This window comes from Aethalodelphis obliquidens, unplaced genomic scaffold, assembly GCF_003676395.1.
Source record: "Aethalodelphis obliquidens isolate GAN/ISIS:26980383/991018 unplaced genomic scaffold, ASM367639v1 scaffold1450, whole genome shotgun sequence".
Lineage (NCBI taxonomy): Eukaryota > Metazoa > Chordata > Mammalia > Artiodactyla > Delphinidae > Aethalodelphis > Aethalodelphis obliquidens.
Window position 1 is genome coordinate 1 of NW_020839361.1, and position 6,329 is coordinate 6,329.

The 6,329-nt window shown below is 54.8% G+C and overlaps 2 long non-coding RNA genes across 2 annotated transcripts; both read left to right on the forward strand.

Moving 5' to 3' along the window:
- Positions 1-106: 106 nt before the first annotated feature.
- On the forward strand, positions 107-847 carry LOC113617045 (uncharacterized). Its single transcript, XR_003431481.1, has 2 exons — positions 107-270; positions 590-847. It is a non-coding gene; the product is annotated as an uncharacterized LOC113617045 (long non-coding RNA).
- A 2,393-nt stretch (positions 848-3,240) lies between these two features.
- On the forward strand, positions 3,241-6,093 carry LOC113617046 (uncharacterized). Its single transcript, XR_003431482.1, has 2 exons — positions 3,241-3,981; positions 4,144-6,093. It is a non-coding gene; the product is annotated as an uncharacterized LOC113617046 (long non-coding RNA).
- The last annotated feature ends 236 nt before the right edge of the window (positions 6,094-6,329 follow it).

The window sequence follows — 6,329 nt, forward strand, 5'->3', positions numbered from 1 at the left end:
CCCCCTGCTCCTTTGTCTCCATCTCCCATGGTCTTTGCTCTGGAACCAGAGAATGCAAAACCCATGAACCCTGGTGGGGCATGGAAGGGTGGGTGGTGCATGGGCAAGGAGACCAGAGATCCCTGCTCACAGGTACCTACCTGCTCTCCCTTCCTGCCAACAGCGTCCTACCAGCAAGGGGTCCTGTCTGCCACCATCCTCTATGAGATCCTGCTGGGGAAGGCCACCCTGTATGCTGTGCTGGTCAGCGCCCTGGTGCTGATGGCCATGGTAAGGACGAGGGCAGGATGGGGCCGGCTGGTTGGAGGTGACACTTGAAACACAGCAACTGACACCCAAGAACACAGAGACCCTGCCGGGACCAGAATGGGCAGAGAGGAAAGGGGGGAGTCACCCACATGCCTCAGAAGACACTTATGTCTGGGATCACAATGCAAGTACCATGCTGTGAAGGAGAAACTGGGGTCACCTGAAAACATGATGGATGTTAGGGGAACCCTGCTATTTGTCTTGTCAGTGGGAAACCCTACGTCCTCTCAGTCCCCAGCACTGCTGGCTCCTGGTAACCCCCAAACTTTCTCTTCTTCAGGTCAAGAGAAAGGATTCCTGAAGCCAGCTTAGAGGTGGAGCCAGGAGCTTCCAGCCTGTTATGGCCCTGATGTGAATTCTGCTTTTTCCATTCCTACCCAGTGCTTCAGAAGAGCTGCTCTCATCTCTCTACGCACCCCAGTATCTACCCCTGTGTGCATGCCCCCCAAACACTCATGACCAAAATCTCCCTAGCCCAAGGGGGACCCTGGCGGGCCTGAACGGATTCAACCAATAAAAATGGCCTGATCTGGCTTGAGTCTGCCTTGTGAGTGCCTAGATATCTCCTCCGTCCATCTCTGAAGTCCCATGTGACTCCAGCCAGGGTGGAAACAAGAGGCATTCAAGAAAGTGCAGGCCCCTCAGGTAGGAGGGTCAAGGGACCCAGCCTGTGGGTGGTACTACTCCACACTGCCGGCAAAACTCAAGTACACGTGAAAGGGTGTGATTGGTGAAGAGAGAGGCTTACTCTGGAACAACCTAGAAAAAGGTGTGATGCTGTCTATAGGAAATTTCTGTCCTACCTGGACAAAGGTGCTCTGAGGAAGAGCTGTGTCCACTTGTGAGTGGTCATGTCCCCACGGCCACCAAGCTGGGTGTCATGTGCGTCACCCACGCTCTCTCCACTGTCTCCCTGAGGGCGCTACTCAGCTTTCTCCATCACCAAGGAGTGATTCCAGGTGAGAAGAAGAGAAATTACTATCTATTCTCATTATCAGATGTACCTTCCAGTTTAAGTTACGAAGCTGGATATAAATTTCACTCTAGTGAATTAAATGTGTGTGAATATGGCCCTGATCAGTCCTGAGAGGATACAAAATCAGTTTCCCTAAAACCAAGGATCAGCCCTGTTGGTATTTCTAGAAATCCTTCCAAAGCTCTTTACTGTCTCATTGTCACCATGGTGATGTAACCCAAAGTCCGCAGGATGGCATAAAAGACCCACCTTTGTCCTCCACCACTTTATCCACACTCACCCTCACTCCCGTCACCCTGAACCCCCGAGTCACTGGCGCTCAGGCCATCTTGCACTCCTCTACCTGGAATGACTCATGTGCGCTCCCACCCATCCTTGCGGATTCAGCGGTGACGTCTTCCCCAGCAAGTAGCCGCCTCTGGAGGATCTTTGCCCCTTACTCCATGCAAATGGATGAAATTCTCCCTGCATTTTGCTATCACAGTACCCTGTGTGCATCTCCTTCCTGCCACTGACCACAGTTGATGGAAACTACCTCTTTCCTTGTCTGGCACCCCCACTAGAAGGTCAGCTCCTTGAGGACCAGGTTGTGTGGTATTACAGTATCCTTGCGATGTGGCACAGTACCTTGGTTCAGTGTACTAACCCAATAAATTCTCTTTAAAGAAATGAATGAATCAATGAGTTTGCCCAAAGTGACCCAATTCAGGAGCAGATACCACCTAAGGGCTGCCTGGAACAGCCATCTGTTCCCGCCCCCCACAGGCCTGCAGCACACAGCCTCCTCCCACTACTGGAACTCTGCGTGCATTCTAACATGGGTGTCTGCACCTATACCAACACACATGCACAAACACGTATGTCTACATGCATGCATGAGCAGAGGCACCTACTCGTTAAGCACATATCATTGCAACATTTGCTAGTAACCTTCAAGAAAACAAAGATATCCAGGTCACAGTCCCCAAGAAGCTTCCCTGCTCATAGGGGGATAATTCATGAATAGAAAGTTAACACACACGGTGATGCTTGCAATAGCAAGGTGATCTGTCTCCGACAATGCAGGCAGAGGCTAGCAAGAGGTTTCTGACGGGGACCATCAGGGGAGAGTCTGAGACGGTGGCAGTTCTTCGAAGGAAGAACCGGTCTCAGTTAGCCATGTGGGAGAGAGGTCATGATAGTCGGATATATGAACAGGATATGAAACTACAGGGTCAGGTACTTCTGCTCAGTGGGTCTGCGAGGTCCAAGATGGAAGTCACAAGGCTGAAAAGGCAGGTTGGGGCTTCCCGCTTTGAGAGTGGACTCTGTCCTTGCAACCAGCGTGAGGCCTGGCATATAGTAGATGTGCATTTCGTGTCTGTGGACTAATGAAGGGAAAGGAGCTCGGACCCTATTCAGGAAGCAATGGGGAATCGCAGAGCTTTCCAGGCTGTGTGTCCTCCTGCCCTGAGTTGCCATCCCCTGCTCTAGGGATGCTCCTCCCACGTGCCTCACTATAAATGCCAGTCTGTGCAGGTGGGCACAGTGAGTCCCAGAGGGGAGCCCTGATGACATAGGAGATGTCCTCAGGGTGGCGTAGGTTCCAGGAGGGGCCTCTCTGTCCCCTTCCCCCTCCACTAGCACCCTAACATTCCCCAAGGCCCTCCCCACTTTCGATTACTCAGGTTTTTTCCCACCCCACTCAATCAGACCAAGCTCTGCCACCTGCACTTCCTGCCTCCGCACAGTCATTAGGGGAGGGGGACAATAGGAGAGGACATTTTTGTTTCATAGTGTAACATTGTGGGGACTTCGGGGGGGCACGATGATTCAGTTAGAGGAAGGGCTTTTACAAAAAGCCCAGCCTCAGAAAATAGCTCCACCTGCCCGGGTGGGGCTCCTGCATGGGGAGAGTAGCTGGGAGAGATCTCCTGAGCAGGTCCCTGATGTGATCTCGCAGGGATCCGGACTCCGTGATCACCTCTGCCCCTCCCTGCTCCACACTCAGCTTCCAGGAAAGCGAAGAATCAAGCCACAAAGTGGAGTCATGATTCTGTGCTTTTCACAAACCTTGCCTTTTGACAAAGTACTTGCAGGTGTGTAATTTGTTAAGCACTCGCAACAACGCTGTGGGGAAGATATGACCCCATTTTTCAGTTGCAGAAACGAAGGCCAGGGAGGTTGCAGGTCACGGAAGTAGTAAGAGGCGGGGTCTAGCCTGGAACACTTCCCAGTCCAGCAAAATCTCCATCACAAATACCCCTTCCAATTTCACAACCACTGTAAATCCCCAAGCCAAGCTCATTGTCTGCAAATTGGGGATGACCTCAGGCAGGGCCCAGATTTCTGTGTCCAGCTAGTTCTGAAGAGAGGTGGGAAGAGAGAAGCCAGGGAGAAGGAGGGTGGTCCCAGTCTGTGCCAGGGGAGGAGCGGAAGAAGGAGGAATTCTTGGTAGCCCCTTCCCACTGTGCTCCTACAATGAGCTGCACTTCGGGCCAGGGACCAGGCTCACTGTGCTAAGTAAGAAGGTTGCTCCAGGGGGGAGGGAGGATGGGCTGCCCAGCCTGGATGACCTCCTGAATCCTGGCTTTTGGGGAGTGGACGCTGGACCCTCCTGGGCTGCTCTCAGGGAAGGCTAAGTTTGTGCCTGAGTTCCCAGGGCTGTGTGAACACCGAGCTGTATTTTGGCAATGGTTCCAAGCTGACTGTGCTGGGTAAGGAGGGCAGCTGGGGTCCCTGAGCGCTCGTTCGGGCGGGCTGGAGAGAGGTGGGCTGCTGCCCATCTCCATTTGGGGCTGTGCTCGGGGTCGGTGGGGACCTGGGCTGAGTTTGGGACATCAGGAGAGCGCAGCGGCGGTTTTTGTCCTGGGCCTCAGGGCTGTGAGCAACGACCCTCTGTTCTTCGGCGGGGGCACCCGGCTGACTGTGCTAGGTGAGCGGGGTGCCCTGGGGCGTTAGCGGAGCGGGGCGTTCAGGACGCCAGCAGGGCCGCGGGACCCCTTTTTGTGCTGAGCCCAGAAGCTGTGAGCACTGAAACTCAGTACTTCGGCGCGGGCACCCGGCTGTCGGTGCTAGGTGAGCGGGGACGCTGCCGCCGGGGACGGGGCGGGACGCGCGGCGGGTTTTTGCGCGGCGCTGGGGGGCCGTGACTCTCCCCCGGTTTTCGGGCCGGGCACGCGGCTCCTGGTGCTAGGTGAGCTCGGGCGGCGCGCCTCGGTTTCGGTGGGGAGCCCCGGGGCTGTGCTTTACAGGCGCCGCCCTGCCCTTCGGGGCCGGCAGCCGGCTGACCGTGGTGGGTGAGTGTCCGCGGGCCCGGCAGCGGCGGCGGGGCGAGATGGAAGGCGGCGAGCGCGGGGCGGGGCGGCCGCGGGCACCTGGTCCCCTCGCAGCACTGAAGCGGGGCGCTGGGACCCGGGAGCGGCCTGGAGCTGCGGGGGTTTGAGTGCGGGGCTTCTCACTGTGCTCCTATGAGCAGTATTTTGGCCCAGGCACCAGGCTCACGGTCATAGGTAAGATTTGGATGCCTCCCCTCCTTCCAGCCCGGCTCCTGGGGGGTCCCCAGAGATGGGTGCTGCGGGCTGGAGCTGGGGCGCGTGTCCATTTGTCCATCTGGGGGTCAACTCTGCAAGGGAGGTGGGGAATATTGGGTGCGGAGGGTTTTGGGTAGGGATAATCCCGGGACGGGAATTTGGACAGAGGGAAAGGGGGGCTTTGGTCTCTTTGTTTCTGAGATATTTAGGGACAGGGTGAGCATTGGAGAAAGAGGATTTACTGGGACTCTGAGAGCTGCTTGATTGGAGAAAAAGACCGAGGAGGGCAGTCTGGGCTGGGGGAAGGGCAGGAGGGTGTAGCTGATGCAAAGGGGAGAATGAGCCCGAGGGGCAGAAACAAGCAGGGATGAGCGCAGGATGCGGCCCCCTGCACAGCCGGCTCCTGGGAGGTGCAGATGGAGGCTTCCACTGAACACAGGAGAAAAAGGATGACAAACAAGAGTGTGGAACAGAGAGTGAGAGAGAGAAACACGAGGCATGAGGGAGAGAAAATCAGCGGGGTTTGTTGATTTACTGTTTAGAAGTTTAGATTTGAAATTAGCTTTAAAACCTCTTCCTCTCTTCCTAAGCCCCAGACCCCTGAGGGCCAGGCTGTGTGTACAGCACACGGGGGCTAGATGGGAACCTGGGCCACTGGGTGGATTTACTCACCAAACGTACCCCCCTCATCCCCTAGCCGGAAATCTCCCTCCTCACACCATGTCTTCTAGGTTAAACAGCCAGGTGGGGCAGGACATACATGAAAATGCAGATACTTTGCTTGTGAGCTGAGGAACATTCCCTGGAGGATCTTAGGCTCTTTGTGCTGGAAAAGGACCTTAAAGGTCACCTGCTGTGGGAGTATTGAGCTTCCAGAGGGGAAGAAACCCTCAATACCAGTATATTTACCTGGATGATTTGACAACAGCAAGGGTGCTTGCAGTTAGGCGAATTAAGATGGAGCCAATGAGGATCAGCTGAAGTGTTTGTTCCCAGAGGAAAGCTGGGTTTCTGTAATCAGCCAGGGTGGAGAAAAGCAGGAGACCTCAGAACCAGGTAAATCTGGGTCCCAAGCCCTGGCCCCTTAATGATCCAGTACCTCGGAAAAATGAATCTGTGTGCACAGGTCACACACCCAAGAAGCCAGCCCGCTAGTCAGGTCACATCCAGGGAAATGTGAAGAGTCGGTTAGAAGAACATTTTCTCCATCTTCCAGCCTAAACTAGATCTCTTTTAGAGTGAGATGTCTTCCTTTTAACAGAATTGCTCAGAAACAAACAAAACAATCGATAAAAAGCAAAGAGCAGAATAACATGATTGTAGGAGGGCCGAGAAGCAGTGAGCCAGCCAGATGGAAAGGCCGCAGGGGCATTAACTGGACCGCCTTCACCTGGAGCCCTCGAGGACGCCACGCACCAGGGGCTTAGTTGTAGCAAGACAGCTGAGAGCAGAAGTTGCTCTGATGATCTCATGCCTATTGAGGAAGCTTGCTGGTAGGGTAAAGTAGAATACGTGGCATCAAAGGGACAAAG